This window comes from Alligator sinensis, unplaced genomic scaffold (genome assembly GCF_000455745.1).
Source record: "Alligator sinensis unplaced genomic scaffold, ASM45574v1 scaffold131_1, whole genome shotgun sequence".
In the NCBI taxonomy this organism is placed as follows: domain Eukaryota; kingdom Metazoa; phylum Chordata; order Crocodylia; family Alligatoridae; genus Alligator; species Alligator sinensis.
This window is the reverse complement of record NW_005841830.1, coordinates 922,040-947,613: the sequence shown is the minus strand read 5'-3', so window position 1 is coordinate 947,613 and position 25,574 is coordinate 922,040. Positions and strand designations below refer to the sequence as shown.

At 42.9% G+C, this 25,574-nt stretch overlaps 1 protein-coding gene across 17 annotated transcripts in view; it reads right to left on the bottom strand.

Annotated features, from left to right (window-relative positions):
- The window catches only part of NRXN1 (neurexin 1), a 1,211,846-nt gene extending 1,211,199 nt beyond the window's left edge, over positions 1 to 647 (bottom strand). For all 17 annotated transcript variants that reach the window (XM_025201341.1, XM_025201393.1, XM_025201684.1 and 14 more), the window contains exon 1: positions 529 to 647. The gene's annotated coding sequence lies outside the window, so the exon portion shown is untranslated. The remainder of the gene's footprint in view (positions 1 to 528) is intronic.
- Positions 648 to 25,574: the final 24,927 nt, after the last annotated feature.

Sequence of the window (25,574 nt, the reverse complement as noted above, 5' to 3'; positions counted from 1 at the left end):
CCTTTAACAGTTTCAAACACGTATAAAGGCAGCTGGGTGCTCTCTTTTTTTTTCGCCCCTGGCTCACAAAGGAAAAAAAAATGTCCCGAAATGTCAAGGTACGCCCTGCACACACCTTTTTCCTATGCCAGGTCATCCCGATTAAAAAAAAAAAATCATCATCACAAAATCAAATCCTTATTTCCATCGTTGCTCTGCCTCCCCCTATTTCAGCACACGCGGGAGGGGGGGGGGGATGCCAACCGATTGATTTCCCCGAGTCTCAAAAACGCCAGGCTTTTATTATTTATTATTTATTATTTATCATTTTCCTTGCGATTGGTAATAAATCACCGCAGTCAACCTTTAACTTCCTACCTCCCTTCCACCATCTCATCTCCTTGCCATCTACCTCTTCCAAGCGCCTGCACGCAAGGACCAGCCCCTTGTGCATCCTTGACAGATCCCAGCTCTGCTAAATGGGGATTTTCCTGCCCTCCCGCCCCAGCCCGGTCCCCACACCCCACAAACCAGGAGCCGGCGATTTACCTGCATGGATCTTCCCTGTCGCTGGGAACTGAGCCTGAAGCGTGTGTCGGTCAAAGAGAATTTCCTTAGGTCTTTGAATCAGGCAAGTGCTGTTGCCTTTTCAGCGGCGTCAGGCTTGAGCTTCTCTCTCCAGGAGTGAGGGAGGGAACCAGGGGGAAGGGAGGGGAGGGAGGTCACGTGGCGCTGGTGCTGTCTGTCTGCAAGAGGAGGGAGGAGCCGCGCTCTCTGCAGCAGCATCGTGGACAGCAACATCTCCCTGAGCAGCCTCCATAGCCAGCACAGCCCTCTGAGCCGGAGCACCCTCTGCACGAGCCTCTCCCCAGGGGCCAGCCCTCGGCAGGACGTGGCACCCCCTTCCTCACCCCGAGGGGTACTCCTCCTCCACAGCCCAGATTGCAGGACCATGCCACCCCATGGTCCCCAAGCTCAGGAGTTTGGAAGCACTGCCAGAGTCCTGGGCTGGATTAACGCATAGGCAAACTAGGTATCCAGGTGGTAGCCCTATTGGTCTAGAACTGCGGTTCCCAAACCCTGACAGATTGCCAAGGATACAACCTTAAGTACCACCAGCAAATTTTTGTCATCTAAAGGAGTCATAATAAATCCGCTAACGCGTGCCACTGGCAGGTTGTCTGTGTACCACTGGTGGTACCTGTAACACTGACTGGGACCCACTGGTGTAGAGGCAAAAGGAATCAAAACTCATGGGAGAGGTGGTCTCTTTTATGAGACCAACTAGATATTTGCCTACAAAAGATTGCATTTATCTGCAAGCTTTCAGGCAAACTAGGCACGTGCCTGGGGCCAAAACTGAAGAAGGGAGCCAGCTGTGCTTTTTTTACGTATTATAATTATCAAGTACAAAAAAAGTAGGGGCCCGCAAGTTTGTTTGCCTAGGGCCCACTAAAGAGTTAATCTGTCCCTGCTCCTGGGCACCCCTGCTCAGCATGTAGGGCACCCCGCCCTGTGCTTTCAGTATCTTATGTGGGGGCTTTTTCTGTATCTCCTCTTTGGGTGTGGATTTGCAAGTCTGATCTTTTGCTTGGTGTCTCAGGGAAAGCCAGTGGCCCTCCTGCTCTGCCTTTGAGGAGACACAAGGCTTGCCACAAGCAAGTCACAGGGCGTCCTCTGGAAAAAAAGTATTTTGTCCCTCTCCCTTCTTGCAGTGACAATGAATTCACCTCATGGAGCACCACCATACTGTGTGCCCACAGACATTTCTTACAGCTGCTGGAAACCCTGACCCATCAGAGGCAAGACCAGATGTGGTGTTTCCAGAAGAGCTGAGGGTTTCCATCTACCAGAAAGGAGGTGGCAGAATGGCTTGTTCCTTCATGGGTGCAATGAGGGAAAAAATCAGTCATATCTCCATGTTTGATGCCTCCAAGAAAGTGCAGCTTGTTTTGTGCAATAGGTCTGAATCTACATCTTGTACTCCAGCTATTAAATCCAGCCCTCTGTATAAAATACACATCAATGAAGGGGACAGAGAGGGGAGAGGGCAACAAGAGACAGAAAACCCTGAATACATCAACATACAAAGTCCTACTGTAAAATACTGGTCAACATGCATGTGCACCCCTGTCGTTTACTGAGTGGCAATTGTTTACGCAATTGTCAAGTCTTAATAGCAGTGTCCTACAGAGGATAAAAGCCTCCCCAGTACAAGAGCTAGTGGAGAACTTCCATTAGCTCAGATGGAAACAAATATCAAAAATTCCTGGATTCTACCCCACCTGTTACATGTGGAAAAAAACTGTTGTTATTTGCAGACTTGAAATTATAAGATGTCGCCCAACCATTAGATCTAAATCCCAAGAGCAGTTGATGATTGATATATCTGTCACTCCCTCTTTCTAGAATCTAGATCATCAGGCCCACCTGAATGTAAATAACCGTGTTGCCCTCTAAGGGCTGCAAGCTACAGAAGACATAAACCCTCTTAAAGATTCTTCTTTGTTTTAAACTGGCTTTGGAAGCCGAAGGTCGAGAGTTATATCCCTTATGCCACATGTATGCAGTTTAGCTGATGACCTAGGTGGTCAAAATTGATAGCTGCAGGTTTATAATTCAGAGAAGAGAGAAATGATGTGCTTATAAGTCATTTGCATGCCAGAAACTCAGCCTGTGTCTGGATCTTTGGCAAAAAAAGGAAAAATGAAGACAGGATGCTCTTGGGTCACCAAACAGTTCTTTGCAAAGTATATGCACAGATGTATTCTCAGCTTTCCATCACTTAAACATACATACATTGTTTGAACTACAACCCTCAAATTACCATATTTTCTTGCATACAACACACCCCCAAATAAAACATGCACCTGTTTTCAGAAGACGGAATGTATGGGGAAAAAAACACACTTTTCTAGAGTGTCCAGGAATGTGGCATCAGGAACTTCCTGGTGTGGCCAGACTATTTCCTGCAATACCACACTTCCTAGACCCATAGCACTTCCTCTGTGCTACACATAGACACCTAACCCTTGCAAGTTCCTATAAATAAAGTGTTGTTTTCATATCAGACCAGGTTCTTTGGGTAAATCCGATATCTTTTGTTATTTTTTATTAGACCAATTGATCTAATATTAGATTTACTGAAAGAACCTTGTCTGCCTATGCCCTTAGACCAACATGGGTACAACCTATACTCCATTTTCATATCACAAGCTTCCTCAATATACCAACAACAGCTCACTTGCTGCTTCAGGCACAAGCTACAGTGTTTAGCCAATAGCTATGGCTGTTAGAGGGTTAACACAATACTCTGTTCCTTCAGTTTGCTGAGCAGACACAAGTAGCAGCCATTTTAGCAGCTGCATGGCATGCACAATGTCTCCAAGAGTTCTCCTTTTCTAGCAAGAAAACCAGCTTCTCTGTTTAAAATACCTCAATTTAATACCCCAATTTTGAGGGTCTGAGTTTGGGAAAAAAGGTGCATGTTGTATGTGATAAAAAAAATGCTATTTCAGAAAAAAACCATTCCTACTGTTCAATTCCACTGTTATCCGTGTGATTTTTTAAAGCAGGCTTCCTCATGGATGACAGATTTGATGAGGTAACCAAGCAACATTTTAAGTAATGTGATTAAAGCCTTGCTAGATATGCGACATACTTCAGTCCTTACGGCATAATTAGATGTCCCTTTTGTTCAGCTAGATGAGATCCAAAAACAGTTATTTTAAAAATAAAAAATAAAAAAGCAAATGAAAATCTCTGCTTTATTCTAATAACTTGACCTGTAAGAAGAGAGCAATGAACAATCATCTCCCTTGCTAGGGAAAGTGTATAATAAATAGTTTGCACTAGGACAACTGTACATTGCTTTAAAATATAACACAATCTCATGACTTTTTTTTACGGTATCAAAACTGCTCTCTTATAGGAGTCAAGATATTGTACATTGCATTTAGCCCTAGGCATACCATTCAAGATTTTGTAACTTAGGGCCTAGTTTTACCCTATGCAAGTCCTTTGCAAAACTTCCATTGACTTCATTGAGATAGCATCAGGTGATTAATGGCAAAGTCACGTAAGAGAGGTGTATGTGAGCAGGCAAGAAGGGTTTTGTCACCATCAGACTGAAGAGTGGCTTAGTTGCCACCAATATAACCTGAGAACATTAAAGTTTCTTTAAATTAGCAGCAGGTAGCTGAGTAAGAGGTAACTAGAGATGATTCTAAGTCAGAGGTGTTCAACACTCAGCCTGCAGGTCAGCACAGTGTTATCTGGCCTGTAGGCACTCATAGTGGTACTGCTCCTCTGCTGCCAAATCTCCAAATCCATGGGGAGCCCTAAGCCTTGTGTGCTGGATCCAGCACAGTGTGCAGAGCTGGGCAGGGGTGGCTCTGGGCCCTTAGGCCCAATCCCAGTGTTGGGAGAGGGGGAAGAGGGAAGGGGCAGCTCTTTGCCCCTGGGAACCAATTCTAGTACACAGGGACTGGGAAGGGGTGTTGTCTGGCCCCTGGAAACCAATCCCAATATGCAGGGAGTGGTACTCAGGACCCCTGAAACTGGATCCTGATATGTGGGAGGTAAAACGAGGCTCCTGGGGATCCAATCCCAATATACAGGGCAGAGAATGCTGGGCCCCCAGGGCCTGATCATGGCACACAGGGGGCAGGAGCGAATGGTGCCAACATCCCCCTGGGATCCAATCCTGGTGTGCAGAAGGATGTGTGGGGTGGTGGGGAGGGGCAGGGCCCCAGGGTCTGATCTGGCCTTCAGATAGTCCCACCCCACTCATCTGGCCTGCCAGGCCACAAAGTTGAGCATCACTGTTCTAGGTAAAAAGCAATGCGATGTGTCAGGGAACAAATCTGAGAGAGACAAAACAGAGTTAGTGAAAATACTGCGTCCTTATTTCAATTAATTTATGCAATGGGAAGTGATGATGAAAATACTTGTAAAATGTTAGCTTTGACAAAGTACTAAGATAAGAACAGTGATGAAAGCTTATTTCAGAAACTGATGGAATTTAATTCTCAAAATTAATGTAACACAGTACAGGTCCAGAGATTTGGAAGTCTTTATGAAGACCTATATGAACATACAGAGAATTGTGATTTTGGTTAAACTAAGGAAAGGCATACTGGAAAAAAAAAAGTTGCTGTCATGTTTACATCTAATAGAAAAGAAAATTACCCAAAAGGAAAAGTGAAGAAGTTTAGCAGCAGAATAAAACATCCCCATGAGTACAAAATGCCTCAACATGTCGCGTAAGAGTATTCAATACCTGAACCTAAACAAACATGATGAGTATGGAAAAGAATGAAAGGGATATTTTGAGGCATACTTCTATAATTCTTTAAGAATTACTAAGGAGATAAAAGTCTGCTGCTAAGCTGAAAGCAGCCTAAGTTAGTTCTTAGTGGTCACATCTACATGTGTAGCAGACTGTCCAGAGAAAGGCTCTTAATTAAATTCAAAGTTCGCACTAGCTATAGCAGCAAATATCTCCGTTTAACTTTTTGTAATAAGGTTGGAGTGTTGTCAGACTGGAGCCATGATGGTTGAGGAAATGTGCAGGGAACAAGCATTTTTGGTTAAATGTTTTGAACCAACTGTATAGCTGGGAAAAAATGTGTAGGAGGCCTCATGGGTCCACCACCCTGGCACCTGATTCCTCCTGGACTCCTGATTCCTCCTGGTCCAACACCCTGGCACCTGATTCCCCAACCCACCTGCTGGCTCCCTGGCCCCACCTCACCTCCAGTCCCTCATCTGCCATGCCTTTGATGTTATTGTTTGTTTATTAAGGAGGGGCTCTTCCCCTCGCTGCCGACCACCTGCGGGCACACTACTCCTGAGGCTGGGAGTAGCTCCTCTGGTCCCTTCATTTGCCAGCTCTGTCCTTGCTACGCTTATGCCTGGGGCTCTGTGCATTCTTCAGGGTGCTTCCCCTTTAAGGGAGCACCCCCTCATGCCTCCAAGTGGGCTTCAGCTGTCCCAGCCCTTGGGCCCCTTTTTGTCTGGCTAAGCCCTCAGCCCTGATCCACTGTCTGAAACCTTAGCTCTCAGACTTTGGTCCTGGCTTGGCTGTAGCCCCTCCTGGGGCTCCAGTTTTACTATGCCTGCTTCCAGCCCTCCAGACCAGTGCTTTTCAAACTATCTGATGTGGCAGACGGGCAATTTTTTTTCCAGTGGGTCAGGGACCGGTGCCCGGTTCAGCCAGTGGCAGCAACTGCATGTAACAGCGCTACACAAATGCGTGACCAGCTGTTTTGTTCTCTTTCCTCCCCTCGCACGACGTGGCATCACCTGGAGTGTCGGAAGGTATGAACTGTGACGCTATGACATATCAATGTTATGCTTCTGAAAATATATTCCTTTCTTTCCTGGCAACTCGCTGCGGACCAGCGACTGGTGGCTTGCAGACTGGCACCGATCCGTGGACCACCATTTTGAGAAGCACTGCTCCAGACCATCAGGTACCTCTCTTGGGCTGGCTTGACTCCTCACTACAGCCAGATCTCCTGGGAGCTCTGTTGTGGAACAACCAAGACCAGACTGCCCCTTCCTTGGCAAGAGCTGGGTTTATATGCCCCAAGCCTAACCTGCTTCTGGCATGAATGACTCGTGCCTCCTGAGGTTCGGTGGGGGGAGGCATGGCAACCACCCGTAGGCAGTGGCAGCGGTGTCAGCATTGGGGGTATGGCAGGGAGGAGCGGGAACCACCCACAGGCAGTCTCAGTGACATTGGCAGCAAGGGTGTGCCAAGTGGGGACCATCTACAGGCAGCCACGGTGATGTCGGTGGCGATGGCAGGCTGAGCTGGTGTCGGCGGTGAAGTAGGAGGGTGGTGAGTGGTGACTGCCTGCAGATGTCGGCAGCAGCGGTGGCCAATCTCGGTGGGGCACATGCCCCTCTGTGCACCCTACCTATGTGTTGCCTATGCCTTCTGGTCATGTGACCCTATCTCTTACTCTCAGAGCTCAGGGGCTGTTTATTCTGCCATTAGCAGCTTGTTCTTTTCCAGCTTCTGGCTCCATTCACCTGGGCAGCTCACATTTGCTGCTGCTTTGTCCTCAGGCTGTCTGGTGCCTGCCTCCTGTTATACTCCCTCCTTCCTAGTAACAGGGGCAGCAGTTCCCTGGTATGAATGTTAGATGAGCTTACAGAAACAAAGCGTCCTTCCTCAGGTCTGGGAAAGAACAGAAGCAGCCTAAGCTCAATACCAGATCAAAGAATGATTTTGTTTAACTCTGTAAATGAAAATCTCTAAACCTTACCCAATGCATCTTCAGAAGCAAACTCTCTGCTGATCAACAAATACCAAGCAGAACACAACCATGTCTAAAAAAATAAATGCAAGACCTGTCAACACATGTCCAGTGCCATCACAATCGACAGTCCCCACAACAAAACCATCAGAACCCAAGGTTCCTGCTTATGTCTATCAGAGAATGTGGTATACCTCATCCAGTGCACCAAATGCGCTTATGGAAACTATGTGAGTACAACTAAACTAGCACTACATTCCAGAGTAAGGTTTCACAGAAAAATGATAAAAGACAGAAACACAGTTGCCTATGGGAGAATGCTTTCCACAGAGCAACCACTCCATTTCTGACCTCACGATCCTCCTACTCAAGGGAAATCTAGAAAACACCTTCAAAATATGGGCCTGGGAAACAAAATTCATAACTTTACTGGAAGTGAAAAACCATGGGCTAAACAGACAATGGTTTTATGGCATATTACAATCTCCCTGCTATCTCAGCTAACTGCTCTGTGCTCCACAGGTAATAAGGACCCTCTTCCCTTTTGAATAGTCTTATTCTTTTACATAATTAGGTTATCTAGTTCAACTGCCCTTCATTTGTTTTACAATTACTTCTGATAACTTCCCGTTGCTCCACATTTTTACAGCACTCTTCCATTCCTTTAAATGACTATTTTCATTTACATAATGGAGTTAAACAAAAGTCATTGTTTTATCTGATATTTAACTCTCTGCTCCTTTCCCAGAGCTGAGAAAGGGAACTTTGTACCGGAAAGCTTGTCTAATATTTCTCCCAACTATACACTGGGTCTAATAAAAAAATATCACCAAAAGAGCCTTTGCTTTTTTGTCTTTGTTGTCTTTCATAGAGTCAGCAAGTAACTTCCTAGACCAAATCAGGAGCTTCATCAAAAATATAGAAGCTAGGACAGTATTTGGTGAAAATTGAAACATTTAAGATAAGTACAATTGTACTAAAAGAATGGCTAGTACTTTGTACTTAGCACAGTCTAGAGTGAAGAAAATACAAGTACAAGAACAATATAAAAAGCACATTAGAAAACTAAGAGAGTGATTTATATTGATGGTATCTTCAATGGCACATCTATGCACATCTGCTGAGACCCACTGAAACATTAAGGAAGGGGGATATAATTTCCAGATTCATTGATGTAATAATATTCTCCTCACCAGGGATCAGTTCCGTTGGTTCTTTGAAGTAAGTGGAAAACCTTTCATTGACTTCATTGGACATTGAATCAGGTCTTTGATTCTGATCTTTCAGAAGTATAGGTGACAACATGGTTATGCCTGTTAGGCCTCATAATAAGCCCAGAAACCTTCCAAAAGGCACATAAACAAATCTCAGCAAATCTTGGGGGGAATAAACTTTTCTCTTCAGGACAACTGGATGCTTATGAAAAGTCCAAGAAAGAACTTAATGTAAAGTTAGAAACAAAGGGCAACCTGGGAAAAACAACACAAAGAGTACTCATCTAATCCATATCTGTTCTCATTGTACTGCATAGCTTCCTTTTCTGTTATTTCTCTCTGCATTCCACATCACTTCCATCATTTTTTCCCAACCAGAAGATAGAATGAAGAAGGAGCAGAAGAGGTAGAAGTTCTAGGATTGGTGGAGAAGGAGGAGGAACACCAAAGTTTAGGGGATCAGAAGACAGAGAAGGAAAACAAGTACATATGGAAGAGAAAATGAGAGAGAGAGAGAGAGAGCAAAGAAAGGCCAGAGAATTCCCCCACCAACCATAAGAAGGCACCATAGGCCAAGAGGATGATAAAAGGAGAATATTAGAAGCCTATTCTGTCCAGAAGAGCAGTGCTGGTTTTCTTGCAGTAATCACAGATTGTTTTCTTGCCTTGCTCTGGTTCTCTGGGAGGCTAAATTGTAGTCTCTTGCCTTGTCCACAGTGGCCAGTGGGATGTAGTAGATACCTGAAACAGTGCCATTTGTGCACCAGTTTAGAAGTTGCCATTTTGAACAGAAGATCACTGGGCAATTGCAGCTGAAGTTTAGGAAGAAGGGGGCAATATAGCATAGTTTCATAGTTGGTAGGGTCAGAAGGGACCTGAGCAGATCATCAAGTCTGACCCCCTGCCATGGGCAGGAAAGAATGCTGGGGTGAAACAACCCTGGCAAGGTGATTATCTAGCCTCCTTTTGAAGACCCCCATGGTAGGAGCAAGTACCACTTCCCTTGGAAGTTGGTTCCAGGTCCTAACCACCCTGACTGTGAAGTAGTGATGTGTAGCATCAGGGTTGGAGGAGGTGCAGATATGTTGCATGAGTGGATACTTGGTAATTCAAGACTAATTTTAAAGCAGCTGAAGATGCTAAAATAAATCAGAGAAAATATACATTATAAAAGGAAAAACAACTGACCGACTATAAGACCAACAAATGCAGATCCAAGAGTTGAGAGCTGAGCACACTGCTGGAGTTCTTCAAGGTGGTGAATTCTAGAACAGGCTTATGCCTAAGCCACCCTCAAAAGGCCAAGCTGTTTATGAATTTCAAGAAACAGAGTCTGTGCTGATAGGAAGTTAAACACAGCAGCATTCTGTTGAGAACTAAGGAATCCATTGACTATAGCCCCAGTACTGACATTTAACAATGTTTCCAAATTTATTGCTTATTCTGCAAGTACCATTATTTTTTGTATGTGTGCTACTCCATTTTCATGGAAGTGATTGGAATCCCATAATTTGTTGCTATAGATAGTTTTCAAACTCCAAAGCTAATATCGCTCGATGAAAAAAATGTTTTGAAAACATATGGGCATATGTGAGTTGAAGAAAATAGCTGCATACTCTTGATAATTTCAAGGTCATGGTAGACTGCAAACTGCCATTAGAGATCTAAACAAGGTGCTACCTTGATAGCTGAGAATATTCATGTGTCATGAGATTTAAACCTGTTTCAAAATACATACCAGCTAAATCATTAATCGTCAAAAAGAATTGTGCTAGACCTGAGTGAATAAAATGGGTGTGTTTGTCTGATAGCCATTTTTTCTAGATTGTACAGATTCTTTTACTTAGACCCACAAATGATCAAGCTTTAGAAAAAATTAAAATAATCTTTTCCCATATTAACATTCTGGAAGAAATTGTTCTTATTCTTCTTGTTTTTCAATTTAACTGCCTTTTCATTTTCTATGTCATTTAAATGAGTAGCCATTCTACATTAATAAGAGGGTATTTCAATTACTGGAAAAAGAAGAGGCAAGAATTCTTGTGGGCAATATATTTTATTGGACCAACTGCATGTTTGGAATAGACATCAACAAGCTTTCAGGAATAACTGTATTCAGGTGAGATCTGAGGAGGGATATAGTGACACCTGAGTGCTTGTATCTGTCTATCCCAACCATGCAGTTGGTTCAATAAAAGATGTCACCTACAAGAATTCTTATCTCTTGCATATTTCCTAAACCATCACAACAACAACATCACTTTAACACTACTAAATAAGAAGGAAATTTAAAAGGATGGGAGGAATAACCAATATTCAACAAAGATGCATATTGGCACTGAATGGATAATACTGTGTTTCAGCCTGCTTAGTACCGTAAGAATCTCCTCATTGGATCAGAACCATGGGTCATCTAATCTAGTATCCTGTCTCCAACAGTGTTTAAAACCTCTGTTTCTAAGGGCCCTGCTACGTGTGCAGGTAAAGGCATAATGGGATCTAATGCACAATCCACACGATCACACCTCCTGCCATGCCACATGTGCATGGCAGGAAGAGCGATTATTGGATCATGCATTAGATCCCATTGTGCCTTATCACCAGGGATCCTGGTTTTCTAAGATTTAAAAAAATTCCTAATTTTTGGTTAAAATAAAGTCACCCCAATCCATATTTTTCCATGATTAAAATGAAACACCACTATAGATCTATATATTAGTGATGTTTCATTTAAATCATGGGAAAATGTGGATTTAGGGTTACTTTTTTTTAAACCGAAAATTGGGATTTTTTTTTAAATCAGAGAAAACCAGGATCCCTGTGTCCCAGGGATGCAGGTTTAGAAGAAGGGGAAGCTGGGGTTACAGGAAAACTCCAGTCCAAAATAGAAGGGAAAGAAAGCCCCAACATACCTTTTGTAGGGGCCAGAAGGAACAAGGGAGCACGTGCCAAGAAACCACCCACACGGTTCATTATGCTCATATCCAGCTGGGGCCGGGTGATGTCAGAAGGAGATGCTGCAGAGAACCCACGGGGAAACCCCAGGCCGGAGACGCGCAGCCGCGGCATCTGGCTACCCGTGACGGCGGAGGCAGCTGCAGATGTGGTGGCGGCAAGAGCCACAGTGACGAGGGGAACGTCGGAGAATCCCTGAGCTGGAGAAGACCAGCAGGGATCAGAGATGCCAGCAGAGAAGCCGGCAGTGGGACCAGCGGAAGCAGCGAGAGCAGAGGGAGCAGCGAGAGCCATGGGACCAGAGAGAGCAGCGAGACCCACAGGAGCAGCAAGCACTGGGGAAGCAAGAGTAGCTACGGGGGATCTCAGAACCAAGGATTGGCAAAGAGCGAAGGCGACGGAAGAGAAACTGGTGGGAGCACCAACTGTGATAGCTGCGGCGGAAGCTGTGGGAGATCCCAAACTGGGGAAGGCCAGCGGGGACTAAGGGTACCAGCAGAGAGGCCCACAGCATCTCCAGGAGGAGCCAGCTGTAGCGATCAGACCTCAGGCGACTGGGACTACATCCCTGAATAGAAGCCAAACCTAGGGCAGAGAGAAGGTCCCGATTGGGGCAAGCGCCCGGGTCTTGGGACACTGAAGCACCGGGGGAGCACAGGGTCCACACAGGGTGGGACACTCTATTTTCCTTTAGGGCTCCTTCTTTCCCAAAAGTTACGCCTCTCCGGCGGTCACGGTGGTGGGTATTCACATTGTGTCACGGCTGGTGTTTTGGGAATAGGGGTAAGGGTCAAGGCAAGGGTCATGGTACGTCTTGTTATGAGAGGTCCATACAGCTCTCGGCTTGGGGAAAGCGGCGCATGGGGAGCCACTCATGAGAAGAAAACAACAGGGGCCAGCTATAAAGAGAGGCTTTGAGACCCGCCGCAGAAAGAGGCGCCTGGCCGGGGTGCCCGCCGCAGAAAGTGGCGCTTGGCCGGGGTGTAGGGGAGGCGTGATGACCCTGGAGGCTCCCTCGAAAGGGACCCCCTCCACTGAGGAACCATTCAAAGTCATGGCAGACAAGTTAAGGGGATCCCCTGACATCAGCCGAGGTACCCTCTGGGGTCCACTTGCAGGCCCAGGACAAATCAGATCAACTGCCCAGGCAAAGGCAGCTCAGGAGCTCCTAATAAAGCAAAGGCAAGCACACCCTGCTTATCACTAATGTAGGGGGAGCCCAGGATCAGAATCTCAGGCTCTCCCTGCCCCGGCTCCCACATCTGAGATCCCTGCAGCTGACATGGCTTGCAGCAGGGGCAGTGTTCCCCACGATGCCACCCTACTGCCAGCTCTACCTTGTGGGGCTTGCAGCAGGGGCAGCACTGGCTGTGAGGCTTTCAGCATTGGAGAACGCTGTGCGCCTCGTTAATTGCGGGGCTCCCAGTAGCAGCAACATTTTCCCTGCTGCTCCAGCTGCAAGCCCCATAGCCAGTGAAGCTCACAGTGGAGGCAGCGTTCCTGGCACTGCCCCCATTGTGAGTCCTACACTAGATGAGGCTCACAGGTCATGGGGCAACATTCTCCCTGCTGCAAGACCTGCAGCTGACAAGGTTTACAGTAGGGGCAGCACCAGGAACGCTGGCACCACTGTGAGCGTGGTACCAGCCCCCATTACTGCGGGGCTGGTAATGGGTGCTGCACTCCTGTGGCTGGGAGCCCCTCTGTTAATGGGGCTCCCAGCTACAGTGGAGCACCAGGCCACATGTTCAATTACTGGTGTAATTAGAACAAGCTACAAAGTTACTACACATTTTTGTGGAATAACTTTGTAGCTTATTGCTCATTTTACCACACAATTCTTTGGGTGAATGTGTGGCCTGGTCTTAAGGCATGATTAACTGGTTAATGTGTAACATGTAGAGGGGGCCCCAGGGAGGTTGAAGAAATCCTACAGTAAGCAGATGTGTGAAATATGCTCTCTATGACGGTTTTGTCCTAATACCACATAGCTGGAGATAATATTAAGACCTAAAGTATTAGGTTTAATATAACCTCCAAAACTCTTCTTTTAACTTAATGATTATAACTTTGGATGTTCTTGTTACTCATATAATTACCCAATCCCTTTTTGAATGCCACTAAATAATACTTCAAGTAAGTGGTCAAATTGAATTATCATCTACTTAATCATCATCCCGATTATTGTTTTGATCATGGTAATTCTCAGTGGGGTTAGAGTCCTACTGTACTAGGTGCTAAATAAATATATAGGGACAGATTCTGGTAACCTTAACTCAGATAGAATGATAACCACTCCACAAGAATTTCCATGGAAATTATTAAGGAGTAAAGCATTGAAGCAGGGTTGTAAACTAAGGCTCATAGTATATGGCAGTCCTGTTTCAAAGAGTTACAGCTTGAAAGAGAATATGTAAGAGGTAAGTGAGACTAACAAGTAGGCAGGGGCAAGTGTGGGGGATGCAGGATACTGTACCTAGACTAGCTGGATGTAGTATAAAAATAAACAGCAGCAATCATATAAATCGCAAGTTACCATAACTGCAGGACTGAATATTCTATTTCAATTTTACTTCTGTGGGGCCAACCACCTAGGCTTCCACTGAAACGTAATGCAAAGTGAGGGTCCTAGGAACAAGTTTTTCCTTTTAGAATCAAGCCTTCTGAGAGCTAAAAGAAAACTCTGATTATAATTATTTGTTTTATAATGTGTCACTTTACCCTTCTGAAATATACTGAGTATAGTTGGCTTCATTCAAGCATTCTACAGATACTTAACTATACTAAAAGTGTGCCAAGTATACTAAAAATATACTACTTTTCATAAGGGTATAATTTTCTAGTAATCAGAAGATATACTCTGATTCAAAAATTGCTATAATTGTTAATGTTGGTGAGAATTACTAAAGTATCACAGCAGAGGAATATTTGTGGTTATAAAGCTAAGGATAGCTAGTTGAGAGCAGCAGTGTTTAAACTGTAAATGATGCACCTGCTCACAAAGTATTCACTAAGGGAATACTGCAGTGTACCAGATGGCTAGTACTTCCAGGGTAGCCTTGCTATAAAGATGACTAACTTAAAACTTCTTAGTAAGGAAGATGAGGTTCCCCCTTTGTTAAAATTTGCAATGTTAAATATTAAATTTTAAAAACCTTTATTTTGTGTTTAATTACCCCTGGTCTATGTGAAGGGCCTGGAATGTTAGTATTGGTGCAGAAAAGAATATAGGGGAACAAAGTATGGCTAAGAAAGAGCAGATGAATTGGAAGACTAATTTAAAGACAAAAAGAAGTAGAAGTAAGGATGACTGCTGGGGCTGAAGTGTTGGCAGGGAAGAAGGTTATAGATATTACAGCTGGAGAAGAGGAAAGAAAGAAAGATGAAAGGAAAAAGAGATGGAGTGTGGGAAGACAGGCAAGAGAAGAGTAAAGAGTAAATTAAAAAGAGATAAAAATCAAGTGCCAGGAAGTAAATGTGGGTGGCATGATTAGATAGGCTTCTAGGGTCTGGGACAAGTGACAGCAAAGAATTAGTAAGACACAGTGGTAAAATTAACAGTTTATGGAGAGCCTAGGGGGTGTCTTGTGAAAGCTAATCCTAAAAGGTATTGATAATGATTGATTCAGACTTTTTAAGGAGGCAGAACCAGTTGCATTGGCAGAGAATTTAAGTCAACTTTTTGGGTGGAATTCTTTCCCCCCAAGTGTATTTAAATGGAAGTTTTCCAATCACACAAATGGCTTATTTTTGTACGTAAGCACAATCTGTGATTCTATCACCTATGCAGTATGGATTCATAAACGTTCACACAGCTGCTCCGCATACTTTATAGGCTACACACTGGCCAGGAAGGTTACATGCATGCCCAGGGTGCATAAGTACATCATAAAATTGTGTGATTTAAATAATTAGGGTACTTGCCTAGTAAGGAGGACATCTGAGTTCAAAGCCCCTCCTCCTCCTGATCCAGAGAGAGTGTGAAGCTGTATCTCTCCAACTTCCTAGCACAACTCCCTGTACTACTACTATGCTACAGGTTAAACATTAATTTTTGTGATCCTTTTGAAGCTGGCTTCCTGTGCAGCCAAGAGAGGGAGCTACATGGATCCAGGAAGAACAGAACAAACTAAAGAGTGTGTGGCTCAGTGAAATGGATGCTACTCTACAGAGATAAGGCTCTGGGTTTTAGCCTGGCACTTTTCTCCCAATAGGGCAAAAACTTCCCCACCATTTTCCATTTATTTTATCCAGTGACTGTTACATACAAGGTGCAGTGGACTTCAAAAGGAGCACTGGAGAAGGGACTGTCAAAGCTTAAATTATGCTGTGGTGATTAGAGCACAGTGGAAGGAATTTAGAGATTCACAACTTTAAACCACCTCTAAACGCGAAAGCCTAGAACTCTTGGTTCCTGAGTAAGTACCTTAAGCATGATTGTTATTACGACTTGTGAAGGCTTTCCTTCTCACTTACATGGGTGCCTAGCTAGGATGTTTATGCATCCACAGTGAACAGGTAAGAGAATTGAAAACTGTGAGGAAGTGCCAAAAATGCCATTTACAAAGCTGGGTAAATGCCATTTAGGTGTGTAAACGGTACTATTCTAACCTTTGCATTTAGTTTTTTTATGATGTAACGAATGCCAGCACAACTGTAAAGGTGGAGGAGACCTGGTGAGTAGTATGTGAGTACTGCTGCCTTTGGAATGTCTTGTGGGGTGTGGGGTAGAGAAAACTAGTGGTTGATCCAATGTAAGCTGCATGATATATATAATGTCTTGAGCAGCTAATCTTATGAAACTACCAGAAGTGCTCTGCTTGTTAGAGGAGAATGGAAAATGACTAAAATACATTTTTCTTCATTCCATCTGAGTTGAGCCTAATTATATGAATTTTAAAATATCATGGCAAATGTAGGTTAAACTCAGTTATTTAATACCATTCTGATTATATCATGATAATAATATCCCAGGCTAGCTCCCTCAGTGCAGTAAGCACTGTTAAACATTATGAAATATAAACACATAGCCATATTCAATGAAATTCTTGTAAAAAAATTTTGAAGTCACCTGTAGACAACAGAAAACTGCAGAATTGGTGACACCTAACTTGCTTTTCCTTATGTGCTTGCAATATAGGAAACAAGGATTTTGTTCTTTATATGTCATAAGAAAACTTCTTTTGGTCATTAGTTGGTATATTTGTAACTGATTTACAAAAGTAATGCTTCAGTGGTGTCATATCTTCTTTGTTTGCCTTTTAAATCCTCTACACCTAATGTTTGGCTCTGATTTGTATTTCAGCTTTTCCTGATTTTAGTCTGGATCTGGCCCTCACATTGATTAGTTCCCTACATAGAATTGTTCTTTGATGTTGCTGTCTCTCGGTTTCTTTCTAGTCATTTTGTACGACAACATGTGTTGATTAATGTTTATCATTTTAATTATGCTTGTGCAAAAATACTGTAGGTACCCTACCAACAGGGAAAAGTGGAGCATATACTCCTAAGAATTCCCATAGCCTTTAGTTAATTTAGACAAAAATGGCCCTGATTCTCTGGCCAGCCAAGTTGATTGAGAGCCAAGATGTTAAGTCAGTTTCAAATTTTACCTACACTCTGGCTAGCTATGAACCCTGGAACCCAGCATAAATTAGCATATGCTCAATGATACTGTAACTTGCATTTGGCTAACAGGACCCATGGAGGATAGCATGAAAATAGGTTGTAATTGATGATCAGTACAATGATCCCAAATATTTTGGTTCCTGCCAGTTTCCCTCTTCAGGCCAAATGACATCTGAAGACTGAGTCTACTGAGTCAAAGATGATGGTGGAACATTTCAGAGAAGGCATCTGAATGACTGAGAAGATGAGGTTGCACATTGAAAGAAAGGTAGATTTCGATCAGTCCATGCCTGAGATGGTAAACAAAAGGACGAGAACACATCACTATTGTCCAGAAAGATAGGGCATAATAAGAAAACAGGAAGAGATAGATGATGGAACTCCAAAGTATGCTATCTTATATTGATGAAGATTCATTAAAAATTCTCAATGAGTTCTTACCCTGAGACCAGAACTTGGCAGAGAAGGATGCTGCTTAAAATGGATTTGCAGTTTAAAATGATACGTTGCTTAAATGGGAACTGTCAGCATTGTTGAGACAGCCCAGGAACAGGACATTTGGATAGACAGGGTCCCATTAGGAGCTTTAAAAACTCCCAGAAGAGTAATCAGGGTAGAAAGGAGGAAGGCTATAAGCTAGGCCTAGAGCCAAAGGGTGCTCCTCCTAGTGCCAGTGACAGGGTAAAAGGGGTTGGTTCTGTTTGTTTATTTGTTTGCTTATTCAGTAAGATTGTGTTATATTTGGGAGGACTGGTTGATGAGCTCCTCAGCGAGATTACATGCCTGGAGAAGGCAATGGGCTAGGCAACCTGCTTACAGACCTATTTGTTGTTGAACTGTTATTCAACATGACTAAGATTCAACAATGTACACTTTTAAGTGACAAGAAGGAACCTGGTCTTGTTCTCTCTGTCATTGGTTTTATGCTGCTATGTTCAGCCCTTACAGCCAGATCTGAAAGCACTTGGGTATCTAGCAAGCAAATAAGGTGCCTAAATCTAAGGCCATCATTGAAAAGCTCTTCCCACAGGTGCCAAGTTTTTACCAGTAAACTTACTGTGAAGTTCTGCTGCTTTTCATGCCCAGAGACATTAGCATCCTTGCTAAGCTTAGCATCTCATCACCTATCTTAGACCATATAGAATTTACCAACTGGTTGTCCTTGAGCCTAAGTTTTCTGAAAGGCTCAATGTGACAGTCATGGTCACTCACTGGAACAGTTCTCATGCGCATCATTTATTTAATAGCCTAGTGGTTAGAGCAATCATTCAGAAAATTCACATTCAAGATCCTTGTCAGCTTGAGGATGTTCAAACAAACTTCTCCAATAACCCAAGAAAGAACCTAAATCACAAGGCTCTGAGGCAGTGGTTCTCAACCTATTTACAGTAGTGGGCTGCACTTGCAGCTCTCAGTGTGTTATGGGCGTTGCACCCGCACAACTTATTTCCTGTGTATCCATTAAAAAATGTTTTAGCAGGATGTCACATGGGCCACAGCAGTGTGTTGATTGGCTTGCATGCAGCCCGTGGTCTACGAGTTGAGAACCACTACTCTAAGTTATAGTAGGTTCAGAGGGCGCTGTCCATGCCTCCTGTTGAAGCTGGGTCATAGTTGACTGGTAGGGGATGCATGGGGGTGTATGTACCCCCTGATGGCTGACACTGATGCTGTCAGTAGGGCTGGTGCCCCCCATGACAGGGCCGCTGCCATCGGCAGCTTCTGCAGGTGTCCCCCCAGATTTAGGAGGCACCAGTCACCCATGAGCTGGGTCACTATGCAGAAAGGAATTTGAGATTTGTAAAGCCAGAGTAAGCAAGAGGGAGCATGGCTCTTTACCAAGAGAGGAAGGCACTCTTACAGGTGAGGCAAGGTGAGGCTACTTCTGGGTTCAGGTCCCTGATGAAAGTCACAATAGATTTACACCTTATAGACCAGAGGTGTCAAAGGGTGATACCTTTGGCCATATCTGGCCAATGGGGCTCTATTATCTGGCCCCGTTACTGGCTGTGGGTCTCAGAGCTGCATGTCAAATGCTCCTATGTGCTGCATGTAGCACCCACTCCAGCCACTCTGGGACTGCGTCACATGCAGCACCCACTCCAACCCACCTTGGCTCCTTGTTGAATTCAGCAGTGCATCCTAGAGTGCAGTGCAGCCCAAGAGCAGCAGAGTGGGTGCCACATGCAACGCAGCCCCAGAGCAACTGCTATGGGCAGCAGAGCCCACAATTCCAGAGTGGCCACTGTATGAAGTCTGGAATGGCTGCAACAAGACTGTACCCCATGCATCCACTCAAGCTGCTCCAAGACACACACGTCTGATCCAGCCTGTGCCACTTATCTGACCCATAGAGCCGAATGAGTTTGACACCCGTTATAGACTAACCAATGTAGCTTACTTCATCGGATACTGTGAAAGGATGTGCAACAACCAGTGTAAAAGGAAAGAGAAATTAGAATACAAAAGACAAGGAAGCAAGAGCGAGGTAGGAGGTCCAGTAGTGGTGGGAGAGGTAATCAAACAAGCAGTAATCCCATATGAACAAATGCAGCATGAAAACTAATCCAGGTAATAGGATAAGAATCCATATTTCCTGTTTAAACTATACTTAACACAATCCAGTCTGTGGATGACTTCTTGTCCTGCAGTTTCTCATTCAAATTGGTTTTTAAAAGTTTGCTGTCTAAAACCAGCCATCCTCATTTAGTACTGGGGTGTCCGGGGTGGTTAAAGTGTTCTACCACAGATCTGTGTCTTTCTGCATCTGATGTCAGTGGTGCTCATTCATTCTGTCATGAAGAGCACTCCCTGTCTGTCTGACATAGACAAGAGAGGGGCACTATAAGCTGGTGATGGTATATATATGACATTGGTGGATTTCTGGTCTCTAATACCAACACTGGTTATGCATTTTAGCAATTATTCTTTATTGCAAACAGACTTTAGCTAGGTAGTTATGGCACTCTCCTAGGTGGTGGCATATGTACTTTTTAAATCTGTTGCACTGGGTGGGGGGGTAGTCAAGCCAGCTCTAACCACCTCTTGGGTGAATGCTCTAACCACTAGTTTTTTTACATGAAAGATAGCACCCCACTGGCCAGTCATCCCAGTTTTACTCAGGGACTTAATCCAGGGCTGCAAGGAGGCAACTAAACATAGGAGAGAGAAGCAGGATTTGACCTGAATATGTTCTACTTGCTACAGGTCCACAACCTAATTTGCTATTTGGGCAAATTGTTCCTCTTTTCAGTTTTTCTTGTTGGCTGGCTTAGGCCTGCCTGTGTTCAGCATGGTGGCAACTGCAACTGGCAAATCCCACTGCAAGGCACTTAACTTTCCCTATTGACTATATAGGGAGCTCAGATACTTAAACCACATTGATGAAAGTTCACTCCCAATGCTGAGTGCTTAAAAATTAGGCACATTTTTGGATCTAGACCTTACTTCAAACTTATCTTACTACATGATGTTGGAATCAGCACATAAAGTAGAAAGACTATGGAGAAGATAAAGCAAAGAAGAAATAATATTAAACAGTTTTCATATTTCCATTTGGATTCCGATATCCCTCCTCACAACATTTTGGGTTTGCTGAGCTTGGGAATATTAGATAATAACAACAACAATGTTAATAATAGTTTAAGGTTAATTAAACTAACATGTAAGTCCATAGTTTGAAAAAAAATCTTAAGATATAATCAGAGGGAAAAAGAGCCTTTCTTTTAAAGCATTATAGACTGGATCACAGTCAATTTGTCAAAGTGTATCAGGCACTAGAAATTACTACAGAGCCTGCCTGTCAAGATATTACTTAGTTTTAATACTGAATTTATTAGTTAAGATTATAGCAGTTTCCAAGTGGATGGATCACTAATAACTGCCAATTTTTAACCCCCCTCCTCTCCCCTCTCTGCCAGGTCAGAGAAATAATTTTGGGTTCTGCACGCAGGATCCAAATTGACATTGTTGTGCTGTGGAGTGTTATGCAATACAGCGATATTTTGATCCTGCAGTTTAACAAATACAGGACTCTGGTGGGGTTTCTCTCCCAACAATCTGAAAGCTCATATAGATTGTCAGAAGTGCGGTGATTTAATGCTACAGGCAGACAAACACATGGATTTTCCTGATGTTTGCAGATTTTAGGCCATTGAATTATGCAAATTGAGCACAGTTTGCCCAAAGAGCAAATTAGCATTGTGCACCTGTAGCAAGTAGAATATATGCATTTCAACTGAAGTATGAACATTCAGCACATTTTTACCTCATTAGCACTCCAGGGGTAGCAGTCTCTTAATTCTTTACAGTTGCAAGCTCTTTGTTGCTATCCATGACCATTTTATAATTGTCAATAACACATTTTGTCAAAAACAAACATAAACTGCTATGAAAAATGTTGAGAAGCCAACCCAATTGCTTGTTCATTTACAGAAAAATTACTGTGTTGGGCTTAAAACCATTTGGCATAAGGATTTCAAGGGGCATCAAGAAAATGCCACTCCCAGAATTGGATTGGTTGGCTCTGTAGCCTTGCAGACTTGGAAGCAGTTACTTGCTGTTAGTAGCTGCAAGGATTTTAGAACACCTGTTCAGAGCATATGCAGCTGCATTTTGGAAAGGAGGACCAAGATATGATAGGAATAAAGAAGAGCTTTAAAAAAAAGCTTTAAAATAAAAGTCTCATTGAAGTCACCATTGGGAGACAGTGCAATGTCAAAGAAGGAAATGGTAAACCTCTCCATGCACTAGAGACATGGTTCTCCTGGACACACAATGTATTTGAGGCTTGAGAGAGAAAGGAGCACTTAAATTTTGGATTGCTTTGGTATTTAAAGTGGGAGAGTGCTATCAGAGCAGGTGCCTATGTAATTGTTTCCAAAAGTTATTTTGTTTCCAAATGTAGTTGCTTCCAAATGTTATTTTTCCCTTTATATTCTTTAAATAAATAAAAGGTGATGGTATTGGCAGCGCAAGTGCTGTAGGTCATATTTCTTGGAAACTCTTGTATTGGAAGACATGTTATTATTATCATATAGGAAGAGCATTGTCTTCTGGGTATCAGGTAACTTACCCTCAATGGCAGCTTTGCTATGTCCCATGAACTGGACCAATGAAAAACTATGTTAAAAGGGGTTTGGTTTGCTCCTAATGCTCCTCATTATGATCTATTTCTTGACTTAATTTTGACAGTCCACATTTTTTAATCTTTGTGCAGATTTACTTGTTAATAAGCCTCTTCATATTGTGAATTTTTCACAGCCTGATAAACTAAGTTCAACTAGTTCAGCTCTTAAGCCCAGTACTGGCACTGTAGAAACTGTGTGCTTTTTCCTGTGTGAAAAATATGTCTTTAATCCATTTTGAGACTGGACCAATGAGACTGTTTTATCTCCCTAGCTGAGAGTATAATGGAGAGTAGCTACATTAGGTATGCTATTAAGTACATATGGAACTATGAGAACACATCTCTTTCCTTACGATGAACTAGCAACTCATGAAAGGAATCTAGACATTGCAATGGACACCTAAGTGAAAACAGCTGTTCAGTTTATGACTTACATAAAAAAAAAACCTAACAAAATGTTGTGATGTATAATGGCATGTGCAGATGAAATGGGGCCCTAAATTAAAGCAGTGGGTTTTTAAAAACACCACTTCAATTTAGGGCCAATGAACTCCCCCTCCCTCCGGTGTCATGCACACACCTGACTTATTGGCCACTCCAGCGGTGGGGAGGAGAGAGCAAGCTGCCAGCCGGTGGAGTGGTCCCTGGGCTACGGGTGTGGGGGGGGCTGGTGCTTCCCTCTAAGGCAGCAGCATCCCTCCCCCAGGCAGCACCCACCTGCAGGCACCCAGCTCAGGCAGTCGTGGGGGGCACCATAGCTGTGGAGGGAAGCCCCAGCCCCTGTGCAGCTCAGACAGGCAGGCAGGCTCCGGGGAGGGGGAAAGATCAGGCTTGCTGCCTTTTTTTTTTCCCTCTTTTGGGTGGAGCCTGCCTTCCCAGGCTGCTGCCAGGCTGCCTGCAGGGCTTCCTGTAGAGCCCCTGAACTGCATGGAGCCCGGTGCTTCACTCCACAGCTGGTAGGACAGCAAATTAAAACTCCTCAGAGGAGTCTTAGTTTGCTGCACCTCAAGTCATGTATGGTGCATTACACCATCGAATTTGCTATAGCGGCTGGAATTAATGCACAATACACCGCCAAAGCGTGCAGACACCGACACCATTAAAGTGGTGCAAAAGCATTTAGACCACTTTAAAGTGTCATGCACACATGTCCCTCATTTTGTCTACACACGACCTAAGGTATGTAATGGGGAATAATATGGCAAATATAACATTATCTAAATCAATTTTGTGGTCTCATCTAGAAGACAACATATAGCACTGGTCACCGATCTTTAAAAAAGTATTGTTGAGTCTGTAAGATGAATGGTAATGATAGGAATGATCCTGGGCATAAGCAAAACTTACAAAAAAAGAGAAACTGAGAAGTTTGGGATTGCTTGTCCTAAAAAAGAGAAGAATAAAGGGGGACATGAAAAAGAAAAGTGGTATTGAATGGCATAAAAAAGATAGCTACAGAAGCTACTGTGGTGTTCTCATAACACAAGAAAAAGAAAGCATTCAGCTCAAACTGAAAGTAGCTAATTCAAATCAGATAAAAGGAAATCATTTTTACATGATAAGTGTAACTATGCTTGGGAACTGGTTGCCACAACATGTTTCGAAGGCACAAAAACCTAGCAAGATGCAAAAAGATATTGGATATCTACATAGATAAAAAATATCTAGAGTTTAAGTAATGCTAAGAAATATTTTGTAAGGAATGTTAAAAGCCATGCTTTGGGTTTAAACCAGCATCTCACTAGAAGGGATAAGATTTATTCTATATCCTTTCTATAGTTCTTAAACCTTTTACTGAAGCATCTGGGCCTGGCCAGTGTTGTAGGCAAGACACTGGATTAAGTGGATCTCCAGTATGGCAGTATCTGCGTTCCTACAAAATTGAGATTAACTGCCCACTCTGACACATTGTTTGTGTGTTATGTTGTTCATGTGCTTGTGTTCTTCACTCCTACTAAGGAAAGGTCCTTCCTCTTCTTCTGCATCGCTATTGAAACCCTGAGGATTCTTAATTGGCAACAGGAGTGAGACTGCTTAATGATTCAAGACATTTCTCTCCCCACTGTTCCTTAATCCTTCTCAGTATTCCTAGCTAGAGCTGAAATCTACATTCAATGACCATTTGTTTAACAGATATATCCCCTCTTTCTGTTTATAAATGACCCATAAACAGACTTGATTTTTAAAATAATGTATTTGTTTATTTTGAATTATTCAATGAACTGGACTTTGTGAAAACATCTCAGCTTATTAATTGCTTGCAAAATCTTCACTGACATTAGGATTTTTATTAGTCAGGCTGATTATAGGAATACAGCTGGTGCAAATATTCACATGAATATACATATCTGCATCGGTCTTTATTTTTTTCTTCTCCAAGACGTTTCTGAACAAAACATTCTAGAATGGAAAGCTACCACAAGGAAAGCAAAAGGGGTTGCACATACCATAAGAGCATTTTAAAAACTTTTACATTTAATATTTACAATTTATTATATTACTCAGCCAGTATTCACCCAAAAACTGGAAACTTGGGATACTGGGGAAAGATTGGTCTAATACAATATATTTATTACTTACCATCTTTCCTATGGATGATGAAAATAGACAAAAGTTTATAATAAATTAATCAATAATTAATTTCTTGTGTTAATGGATACTGTAACAGAATGGAAATGCATGTATCAAATGTCATATAATATAATCAAAAAGAGGCATTATTACATCATTTTTGTACATCTGCACAGGACTTCATTGTATTTCATGTCCGAGAAAAAAAATAAAGATAGGCATATAGGAGCAAACGAAAATTATATTGCATACCTCTTGTAATCAAGAGTTGCATATGTCTCTTTTCCTAGTTTCTTTTATTATTATGGGATGTTCAGGCATCCCATACAATGTGCAGTTTCCTCTAAATTATATTGCATACCTCTTGTAATCAAGAGTCGCATATGTCTCTTTTCCTAGTTTCCTTTATTATTGTGGGATGTTCAGTCACAGATGTAAGCTGCTTATATATTGACTGCTACTTCATGGATGAAGACCTAATACAGTTATATAATTTTCCATTGTAAGATATCCTTTTCATAATGCACATTTTGTCTCATAAAAAATTATGATGCTACCTTCAGGAATTTAATTTCTTTTGATTTAGTGTGAAATTCATCCATATGTGCATGGCCTAAGTCCTATTACATTTAAGTTGTGCACAGGTGTTGTGTGGAATCCCTGCATATTGGTGATGCCCATTGTTAAACATCAGATACAAAAACATCAGAAAAGATTTCCTAAGTCTGAGGTTTTTCTTACCTTTGTCTCTCTGCTGGAGCAATAGTGAACAAATAAAAACTGGAATATGGACAAGGTGGAACTAGAATGTGAATTTTCCTCCAAAGTTTA